The sequence below is a fragment of the Olea europaea genome, chromosome 12, assembly GCF_002742605.1.
Source record: "Olea europaea var. sylvestris chromosome 12, O_europaea_v1, whole genome shotgun sequence".
Lineage (NCBI taxonomy): Eukaryota > Viridiplantae > Streptophyta > Magnoliopsida > Lamiales > Oleaceae > Olea > Olea europaea.
The window spans coordinates 7897255-7909764 of NC_036248.1; positions in this window are offsets into that span (position 1 = coordinate 7897255).

Genomic DNA, 12510 nt, shown 5'->3' on the forward strand with positions numbered 1-12510 from the left:
TTTTTTTAATAACTATTAATAATATTATCTTCTTTCATTCTTGTATTATCTATAGTATAGTAAATCATTCTTTTAATAATATTTGCTTTTTTTACTATAGGTTTATTTAAGTCGCAATTCTTTTTAGGAGATGATCAAAATATTCCTTCTGCTAATATAAGCTTAGGTACTAATGGAATCGGTATTAACTAAGACTTTTGACTCGGGAAAGGGGGGGAGGGTTAACAAGAATTATAATAGTTACTAAAAGCTAAATTTTGAAATTTATCTCTGTCTGTAGATGATGTGGTTTTCAACACGGAATGGAGACTGTACAGCATATGCATAAGATTCAGGTAACTCAATTGCCATAATTTTACTATATTGTACCTCAAGAAAAAATAAATCTGAATTTTGCCTTTGCTTATAGCATGTCCAAATATGTTTATACATGCCCGTGATTTTTCATCGCGTGCAACAAACTTGGTTAAGTATAGATTTCTTGTTTGCTGTTGAATTTTTTGAAATGATGATAATAAATCTTTCGCTTCAAGTGTTTCGTAGCTCCTCCAATATAATGCATGTGAAGCACAAAATCTACAACAATTCAATCAACCAAAAGATCGGACTTGGCCAAATACTTCAAATACAACAAGTTCTGGAAAATGTACAATCTTTACGCTAACAAAAACACAATAAATACAACATTCATGCAACGCACGTTCAACTACTAGTGTTTAATAACAAATATTAGTTGTGTCAACTATATAGAAGTATTTTATATAGATATGTCAAATTTAAGCTTATATACATTCTTAAAATCGAAGAAAAATTTTAAACAATCCCACAAAAACATTTGCAATAACAATTAACAAGATAACACTCTCCACCGTCCCTTTTAGCCCAACCAATCTTTTCTAGTCAATGTACTTGTTATCGTTTTCTATGTTTTTTCCTTCTTAAAATTATTTTTTCATAGTTATTACGCCTCTATTTTGAAAATTTCAAAAAATCACATTTCCCCACACTTATTTTCAACTACATTCTATCAAAAAAGGATTAAAAAAATTCACAATTTTTCACACTTTTTAACTACATATTCTTTGAAAAAATTATTTTTCACAAAGGGACTAAATAAAAAATTCAAGTATTTTAGAATGTGAGGGCTAACCCCAATACAAGAAAATAAAGGAGCTTGAAGTAACCTTTTTATTGATGAAATATATTTTCCACTGAATAAACTTTTATAAATGTCTTTTATACTCCAATCTTTAATTGTTACAATGTGAATGGTGTTCGCAGGTTAAAAATATAAAATTTTATTTTACATATACATATATGAGTAATTGTCTACCAAGCAAGCAATAATAACATATATTAATCAATTGATAGATAAATTTGTTGTGGGTTCCAAAAATTAAATTAAATTTGTTGAATTAATGTGCCATGTCATGTTAAAAGGGTGCTTAATTGATAATTTATCATATATATATAAACATAAATAAGTTATTTAAACAGTTTATATTCTAACTTGTTTGATGAGTTAACCAATAAGAAAATAGTCATTATTTTAGTAATTATCAAATCAAATCATGTTTGCCTGGTAAAAGAATACTTAAAAAACATGTTTGACAAAATAACTTGATACTATAAGTTTGACTCAATTTTAAACATAATGAAACGTTTTACAGAAAATTATTGTATTAATACTCTTGAAGATTATAAGTCAAATAATATTTGGAAGAGAAGTGCTACATATACATAATTATTTACATAATGGTGTACATAATTACACGTGGCATTGAATCCAACTATTAATTCAAATCTCACACTTGCACACAACAATCAGATGATTGCCACATCATATTATGGACACCATTATGTGCAATAATTATGTACAAACAGAATTTTCATATTTGGAATTCACGTCAATATAACGATTTGTTTTTTGAAAGGATAACATAATCAATGCTTTCCATAAGCAATGATTTGACATTTAATGACTTAAATTATTTTGACAAATTAATTGATATCATATTATGTAGAGGTCATATGACAGGGGCTAACTGTCTGAAGAAATCAGTCATGTAGTTTACTACGTCAAGAAATTGTTGGACCTGCTGTTTCGTCAAATTTTCATCAGGAGTTATTAATTGTATGAACATAATTAATCTATTATTCCAAATGATTTGGCTCTTCCTACTTTGACTATTTCATATTATTGTGATGAAATATTTCAAAATGGCCTTTTTAGTAGGTGTATGCATCACTTATGGATATTAACGAGTCAAGCCGAATTAGCTCACGAGCCAAAATTTTCGGCTTGAGCTTTTTTAAGGCGAGTGTTTTTGGCTCGAGTTTGCTTGGACAGAAAATTAAGGCTCGACCCGAACTTTCAACTTGGACCTTACCGAGCCGAGCTGGGCCGAGCTCAATTTATGATTTATTATTATTATATATATAGCTCTTTGGCAACTATGTTTGGCAGCTAATCTGTTGCCAACCAGCAGCAAATTTGCTGTCGGTTGGCAACTTGATATAGCTGCCTGTTGGCAACAAATCAGCTGCCAATAGGTAGCAGATTTTTCCTCTTTTTTTTTTAATTATAAATACGGGCTGGCCCATGTCGAGCCAACTCCCAAAAATGAGGCTAGGCCCGAGCCTTGGCTCTGTGCCTCTGAGCCTTGAGCCAAGCCACGAACGGCCCAAGTCGACGAGCCCAATCGTCATCTCTAGCATCACAATAGCATTACTTTCTATTCTTTTTTATTTTGCTTTTTTAAAGTGTATTGTTTTCATATAATCTATAATATATTAAAGTATCACATTTGGGGAGAATCATTTTTTGGATAATTTTAACCTCCCAACAATTCAGTTATTTCAATAATACCTTACTTTTCGATATTTAATAAATACTACGTAATTATTGTTGTTTATGAAATTTGTGTTATTAATTCTCAATCAATTAACATTCACATTAATCTAGATTCAATGAATTCTCACTTGATGAATTTTAAATTTTATGAATTTATGATTATTATAGATGAATTTATTCATATTCATGTATCTACAAATTTTAATGGGTGTTTAAATTTATGTATTAACAATTAATTTTTATGTATCACATGTAGCATAAAAAGATTACTCATTTATAGTATTTTATCATTACAAAAAATTTGAATCACAGAAATTGAGTTTTGAGAGTAAAATTTTCTTCTTTTAAGTTTTCATACTAAAATTTATTTTCTTTAATTCGTTTAAGACTCGTCAATTCTTCTACAAATTGGTACAAAACATTATTTTCTAAAACTCAATCAAGTCAAGTAGAGCCCAATTCAGTCAAAATCAACCATCATTTTTCTTTTTTATCAGTATTTTTTGCTATATGTGTGATCGAGTTATTGTGATTCTAGCATTTTTTGTTGTCCGAAATGGTTCTTTTAATGAATGCACAATTTGTAGTGGGTAAAGGGAGGTTGGAACATAATTAAAATGGTATGGTGTGAAAAAGGACGCGATAGGGCGTCGTGAGTGATGACAAATAGAAAGGCGTTGAAGTTGTTCCGATCAAAATAGGAACGTTGAAGAAAATGAGGATTATGTTGTAAAATGTAAGTTTATTAGGGTTTAGAGATGCATGACAATTATACACCTGCAGCCCTATAAATTATTACTGTTGTATCCCTGATTCTGCCCTATAAATAAAGGGCTTTGATTTTTAATAAAACACACACAAGTCTATTAACTTCTCTCTGTTCTATTCTCTTTTCTTCACTTTTATAACACGTAATCAGTATGATAGCTTAATTTTTCAAAAGTTAGTGAAGGTAATAATTTTTATAAGCATGAACATTTATCACATGTACCAAAATTAATTTGGTAGCATGTGAAATATTTCAATATACATATGCATCATAACGAGGTTGCTTTTTCTTCTATACTTTTCATCGGCATGCATATTAATTATAATTCACGTTTGTATGTGTAATCTGAACACATATTAATTCACTTTTTTTTATTCATACACGATCATTTTTTGCACATATTATTCAGTATTAATTCTATCTTTTGAATCTGTTACATATTAGTTCTATCTTTAATTTTTATATATGTAAAATTCATATGCATATTTAGTATCTTTTGCATGTTGCTAAAAAATTTAGCCAATTTTGTTAACTTCTATGTATGAAGATTCTTTTTCTTAATGCATATTTAGTAATTAATTTTTCTATATAAATTTATATCATGTGGTAATAAAATATTTTTAGATATTATTCTATGAACTTCAAAATTAAGAATTTTCATCTTGTTATTTCAAAAGTAGCACAATATTATAATTAATATTTCAGAAAAATATTAATTGTATATCTATCTATGATAAATAGTTTGTTGTTGCTTCTAAAGTAGCACAACATTATTGATATTCTAAAAGAATATTACTTGCTTATAAAGATCGTTATATTACAAGTTCAATATTCCAAAAGAATATTGATTCAATGGTCCTGAATAAGCATAATTTAAATTATAGTTATTTTAAACGAATATAATGTTGATGTTCTCGAAAAAACGCAACACATGTTATATAAATATTTAAGAAGAATATTTCATTGTTACTCATGTAGGGCAAAATTTTATTATTTAGCTCAAAAGATAGAATGAATTGTTAATGTCAATATTCAAGAAAAATATTGTATTAATACTCTTGAAGATTATATGTCTCGTTGCGTTCCTAAAGAAAGCACATTATATATATATATATATATATATATAGTGTTCCTGAAGAAACACAGTATTATTAATATATTTAAAAAATAATATTAATTGTTCCAAAAGAATATGATATTATAATTTCAATATTCCTGAAAAATATTGATCGATTATATGTAAAATCACGAATTAAATTACTCTATTAATTTACGTGTTCATTTTTCTACATACGTATCTAGATATTGATGTTCTGATCAGATTTTATTACTCTTAAAAAGCATAATGATATAAATCTAATATAAAAATATGTTTTTACTCTTGAAGAGTAAATCCTTACATAATTATTACTGTAAACATAATATGTTATTGCTTCTGAAGAGTATGACATTAAAATTTTCCATATTTTAAATGAATATTGATCTATTATTCTTGAGAAGTACTAGTAAAATATAATATGATCTCAAAATAGCATATTATATTTTTCATTAATATTATAGTTCGATCTTACTTGCTCTCTAAAATTATAATTACATATAATCTAACGTAAATTATATTTTTACGCTCGAAAAGTAAATTATTGTATAATTTATTATAATAATATTTGATTGCTCACGAAGAGCTTGAATTATAATTATCAATATTTCAGAAAAATATTGACATATTGCTTTTGAATGAGCAATAATAATAATAATAATAATAATAATAATAATAATATAACGTACTTTTAAAGCAGCGCATGTTTCAAAAAATATATTATTTTGAATTCATGTTTATCTTTGAAAGAAAACATATAACTAATGTCTTTAGAACGTTGATTAGTTTGACTACTTAAATGATATATGATTGTATGATATTTAATCATATTCTTTGAAATTAAATAATTGAATTATGTGTTATATTGAACCAGAAGTTCAATTTGATTTTATTATTTGGCATGACAGTTGGACCATCACAGGATCAATAATGATGCGAAATTAAAAATTTTTAATTGATATTAAATGAAGCGAAATTAAAATTTTTTAACTGATATTAAATGAAGAATCAAAAATTTTTTCCATCGAATGAATTCATATATATTATTTGTTCTCTTTATCGACAATTGATTATCAAACATCGCTAGCTAAAATAGGGATTGAATCTCCTATATTTCTGAAAACTAATTAAGGTGATATATGGGGTCCCGTCACCCACCATGATAACCATCTAAATATTATTTGTATCTAATAGATTTGACACAAATATTAGATGATTGTATGGTGTTTGTAACCTGAAGTTTTGCGAAATTATTGCTCAAATTATGAGTATAATTTTTAGATTATATAATCAAACTATGTCTTGTTAATGCTAGTGGGCATAAATCTCAATATTTTAATAAGTATTAATTGAGATGTCAATAAATAGTTTAACACTATTGTTTGTTAAATGCTTCCAATTAATTTAATTGAGAATGAAGTATTTCTCATTTTTATTTAGGAAATTCTATTACTCATCATGCCAAAATCATAGTTCTCCCTATTATAATCAGCTTATGGTCGAATCCAAATTTTTCCGTCTAATTATTTTTATGGTGTATTATATGTAAAAATTAAATACCACAATAATAATAAGTACGTAGTTTGAACTATTATTTTAAATTGGCGATATTTTACAACTCTAAAAAAATGATTGTCAATTTGATAGGACAATTCTCTCAGCAGTAGAGGAAGAATTAAGAAGTTGAAGATAATGTATAAATGCATCATCATCTAAATCCTCACTAAATATCATTCGAACCAGAAATTTGAAAGATAATTTATTTAGATGCATTTATTGATCAAAGAGATCAATAATATCTCATGCACCAATTTTTAATGCTCCAATATGAATTAATGTCTTAGAAGACAATTTGTTAAAATTATATTTGATATATCTATGGCACGCTTGAAGCGTGATGATGTTCGATTCTAATACAAAAATCTTCAAATGAAAACAGAACAATTAGCAAAGATGATTTCATTAAAAATGCATATACTCTTAATGAGTATATAGACATAACAAATTATAAAACCCAGAAGAGGTTCAAGTACCTGATATGTTGAAAATTGAGATATCTAAATAAGTATGTCATTATGAGAAAATAAATAGAATCGAACAAGAAAAGAAAAAGTTGTCGACAATAATTTTGTACATGATAGACAGTATCATATGTGAATAACGAGGAATCGAAATAAATGCGTCGAAATATATCGATCGAAATAATATTTGGCCAAATAAAAGAAGATGCAATCTTAAATTGAATTTACTAGATAAATACGAAATTTTTGAACTTGTAATCCGAAAATCTAAAGGTATATACTTATACGAAAGAAAATGAGAAAAATGAAGTCATATTGTGTAAAGCACGACTCTCAACATAGTGAATTTCACAAAGATTGTCATGGATGAAATCACGAGTTTATATCATGTTATCTTGACGATACATGAAATTTGAAATATGTGATAGTCAACTTATCTGACGTGATTATTAATGTTATCTTTGAAAGATTTAATATGCCTGAAGCATAATTCAAATGATACATGCTCGAGAGCTATGTTCTTAGATCATTATATTGATTAAAACAATCTGGACACGTGTAGTATAATCGCCTTAGCGAATATTTGTTGAATAAATGCTATGAAAATGACCATGTCCGCCCATATGCTTTCATAAAGAAAACAAATATTGGATTTGCAATTATGGTTGATGATTTAAATTTAATTGGAACTCCTGAAGTGCTTAACAAAGCTGCTGGTTATTTGAAAAATGAATTTGAGATGAAAGATTTGGGAAAAATCAAAATTTTTCTTTGGTTGCAAATTGAACATTTCCAATAAAGATTATTTGTTCATCAATCTATGTATTAAAAAAAGTTTTAAAACGATTTTATATAGATAATGCACATCCACTGGCATCACCATAGTTGTTCGACCATTCGATGTGAAAAACGATCCATTTCGTCCACTTGAAGATGTAGAAAAGGTTCTTGGTCCTGAAGTACTCTACCTTAGTGCAATTGGAGTATTAACTTATCTTGTAAATTGCACTTGACTAAACATAACTTTTTTTGTAAGTTTCTCTGCAAGATATAGCTCTACACCAACTAAAAAATATTGGAATGGTGTTAAACATATTTTTCATTACCTAAAGGATACATATGTATGTTATCTCTCTGACCTACATAAAACTAAATCACAAGCAGGATATGTGTTTACAGTGGAGAAACAGCTATATCATATAGATACGTGAAGTAATCCTTGACAACAACATTCTCAAATCATTCTAAAATTATTGCAATCTATGAAGCAAGCCAATAATGTGATTGGTTGAGGACATGACCCATCATTTTTAAGCATCATGCGGGTTAACTCCAACAATTTTATATGAAGATAATACAGCTTATATTGCACAACTCAAATGAGGTTATATCAAAGGTGACAGGATGAAGCATATTTCTCCAAATTTGTATCATACACATGAGTTTCAGAAGAATGATGACATTGATATTCAACAAATTCTCTTAAGTGGCAATGTGGCCGATTTATTCACAAAAACACTGCCAACATCTACATTCGAGAAATTAGTTCATGATATTGAAATGCGTCAATCAACATTAGGGGGAGTAACTATACTCTTTTTCCTTCGCTTATGTTTTGTCCCACTAGGTTTTCCTAACAAGGTTTTAATGATACAACATTTATTACTCCAAAATAATTGTACTCTTTTTTCTTCGTTTGATTTTTTTCTCATTGAATTTTTATCAAATAGGGTTTTAATGAGACATATATTTTATAATGTGTCATTCAAGGGTGGGTATTGTAAAAAGTAAGTTTATTAAGGTTTAGAGGTAAATAACAATTGTACCCCTGTAACTCTAGAAATTATTACTGTTGTATCCCTAATTCTGTTCTATAAATACCAGACTTTGGTTCTTAATAAAACACACATAAGTCTATTTACTTCTCTCTATTCTATTCTCTTTTCTTCACTTTTATAACAGATTAATAATAAATCGAAGAATTTTTATTTATTTTTTCATGTGCAATAAAATGGGCTTCTTAATAGGGTCGTATTTTGAGCTCTCAACAATGGCAAATATTTTCTGTACATTTAATTTTTAATATTTTTTGTTAAAGTCTACTTCATGCCTGCTAAATAGACGGGTCATAATTTTGTAGCAATACAAAACGAATTTCACCTCATTACATACTTATGTTAATTTTTTTACGGTCAACGTTTTATAAGCTAATATTATCTCACTAGTCGTTGTCACGTGCGTTATATGAATTTTGTATTTATCATATTTTTATTAGCATATGAATTTTAGTTTTTTAGAATATTTTTGAAGCAATAACTAGAAATGTTTCCATGATCTAAGAAAATACTTGCAAATTATTTTTACAATTGCATAGAGTATTTTGTTGAATAAGAAATATATGAGGTTATACAAATTATTTTGTTTGTATTGTTGACATTCAATGTTTGACAGTGTTGATATGATTGAATTGAACTTGAAAATCTTGAGTAACTCCAAATAAGTTGGAAAATACTTGCATTGAAAAATTGAAGATAGGTGATAGTTGAAAAGGTGAACTTATAAGCATAAGTGCATAACTTGGCCCATAGTCACCTCGGCCTATAGTCACCTCATAAATACATTTTTGTTATGTGTGGACTTTGTTAGATTAACGAGAAAATCTCCAATCTCGTAGGTGGAAGTTGACAAATGGTTATGGCTCTATATGGTTCTGTTTCTTGTAATGTGTATCGAGCTACTCTATCTTTCTTGCTTCGTACGGAGCCTCGACGGAGAGTCCGCACTTTGTGCAGATAGTCTGCACATTCTATGGGGAGAGTTCACACTTTGTGGGGACACTTCACACAATTTGTGCGGAGTTCCCGCACAATGTGTGGAGTCTCCGCACAATCTGCGAATTCCCCGCACATTTGGAGACGTGACTGCATAACATGGTTTTTTATTTAAATTATAATAGATGAAATTAATTCTAACCACCTCTCCGCAGAGTTTTTTTTCATTGCGGAGAAAACTCTCCGCACAGCTCCGATTTGTGCGAACTCCGTATAGTGCGGAGACTTCGTACACTTGTGTGGAGACTCCACATAGTGCGGAGACTCTGCATAGTGCGGGAGCTTCAAAATTCTCTAGACCTACCTTACTTTACGTTTTTGGTTAACCACAACTAAATGATATAAATTTAAGATTAATTAGAGATATTCTATGCATTGTATAAAGTAAACAAGATTGCAGTAATAGTTCTGGAAATTTTACAAGTCAATAATTAAATTCCAAAAAATTTTGTTAACTTTATAGCTACCATACAAAAAATACTTACTAATACCCTATCAATTTCAGCACAAATTGTCCGCACAATGCAGAGTCTTTGAACAAATTGTGCGGAGTGTCTGCACACAAATTGTGTGGAGACTCCACACACTCCGCACAGCATTTGTAATTTTTTTTGTTCATTTAAATTATTAAATTAGTAAATCAAACGAAACTAAAAATAGGTAAATGCATTTTGTTTATTTTTTTATTATTAATTTTTTGAGAAATTTGATTTGTATACCTTTTTTAGTGTATTTTTTTATTAGCTTAATAATAATTATTTTTTAAAGCATTCTATATAAATAAATTAAACATAATTGTATATAAAAAAATGGACCAAAGAAAAGAAGACAAATGCACGCTTAACCGATTAAAAAAATAAAAAAATCTCTCCTACATTTCGGAGAGATCAATTGATCTGCGGAGAGACCAAATCTCTCTACACCTCCGCACTGTTTGTAGATTTTTTTTTTTTAATGACAAAATCTTAACTATAGTCACAAAAAACATATAGCATTGGAAAATAGCTCTAAGAATATGGATAAACCAAAATTAATTGTTTTGAGAAGTGATTCCTCTCCACCTTCTATCAACAAGAAAATTCTCCCGATGTCACTATGCATAACCCCAAAGAATGACAAGCTTCCAAAGTAATGAATAAAGTGAAAATTGACAACCTGTCTCGTAGAAAGAAGCTTCCCCCATGAGTCCCTAGCAAGTGATTTCAATTGCCTTATTTTTTTCTCTATACTTTTCCTCAATTTCAAACTATCAAACTATTTGGTTATTTATTTTTTTAGTTTACCATATTCTTTTCACCTATTTGACTAACCACCTCGAGGAGATAACAATGAGCCAAAACTACTATTTACCTTTCAACAACAGAAATGAAAATCAAAAAATCAAAATCATTAAAAATTCAAAATCCAAACTCACCAACTTGAATGGCCGAAGACCAACTTCAATGGCCGAAGACTCTTCACCTTAGCTATGTGAGTGCGCGGTACAAAGGCCTACATTTGAGAGGCATTGCTTATAGCACCTGACTTGATAGCGCCTCCCCCACTCATTAAGGCAGAACATAAGAAACTATTGCCAAGAGGGACCGGGATTCCATTTTGAGAGAGTTGAAAAAACACTATCTCTTCTATACATCTGCCCTTTCTCAACGCATTTCTTTAGGGGCTTTCTTCAACCCAAGCGATCCATTGCTTGCCTCGTAAAACAAAATAAAATTCTTAATCTTTCGAGAATAATACCCTCTAAAAAAATCTACCTAGAACCACACAGTAAAATCAAATCAACATATATTCAATTCATAGCAAAAATCTATATTTACTTGCCAAAAATTCTTGTTTCAATAATTCTTTCGATTGTTCTATAATGGAAAGCCTCTGTAAAAGAAAACAAAAATAGATGGTTAGAACTTCTAGAATGTCAACTATCGAGAAGACGAAATTAAAGGGAAACGAAATAGAAAAAAGAGAATAAGAAATGAATAGAAGAAATGAGAAGTTGTACGGTCGTGGTCGTGGAGAATGAAGAAAATAAGTATGGGAGGTTGCTTTGAGAAAGGGAGAAAGCCAGACGGTTGCGTGAAGCGGAGTGATGCGTGATGGAAAAAGAAGATAAAAAAAAAGAAAGTCATTTTGCATTTTGTACAGTAACATGAGATCCATTTACTGTTCAATCAACAGTGCCATTTCCTTACCCTTTTTATAAGAATTTAGATAATCTATGATCTTATGTTAACTATCTTGCCCTTGTTTGAGCCCCATTATTATGGGAAGAATGAATTTTTGAATAGTATATTGATGGAAAATGTGTGGTTAAAAAATAAGGAAAAATTTTGGATTTACGTATAATATTATTTTATTGAAAAATGTGTGGTTGACATGATATCAAAACACTGTTGAAAAATGAATTTTTCCAAAAGAATGAGACTCAAACAAGGGCCTTAATTTGAATGCTATTATTTATAAGGGATTATACTTTTCCACTCATCAGTATTAGTTATTTCGAATATTTAAATTATTTCTCGCTAGTAAACAAATAATGCCAAAAAATTATTATTGTTAAGGAATGCTTATTTTATTAGAATTTTGACTACTTTTATTTTTTGGGAGAAAATTACTCTTTTTATCCAAGTAGAAAATAAATTAGCAATAGGAAAACTGCACCGCATTCTAATTATGATTAAAGCCCTTAAATACTCTCATTTTTTACATTTATATATACAAAATTTTTGGTTACATTTTTATTTTAACCTTCAATTAATTATTGCATCCCGTGTTTTATAACAATTTTTTTTATCCAAATATCATGTTAACGTGAAAAATATATTTTGTGCAACTTATGTAAGTATTGTTTGTCTTGCGTATTTGAAAAATACAGATGACATAAATCTTTTACTTCATCATAGCAGATTTTTTAGTCGTCATCTGAAATAAGATTGTTAATC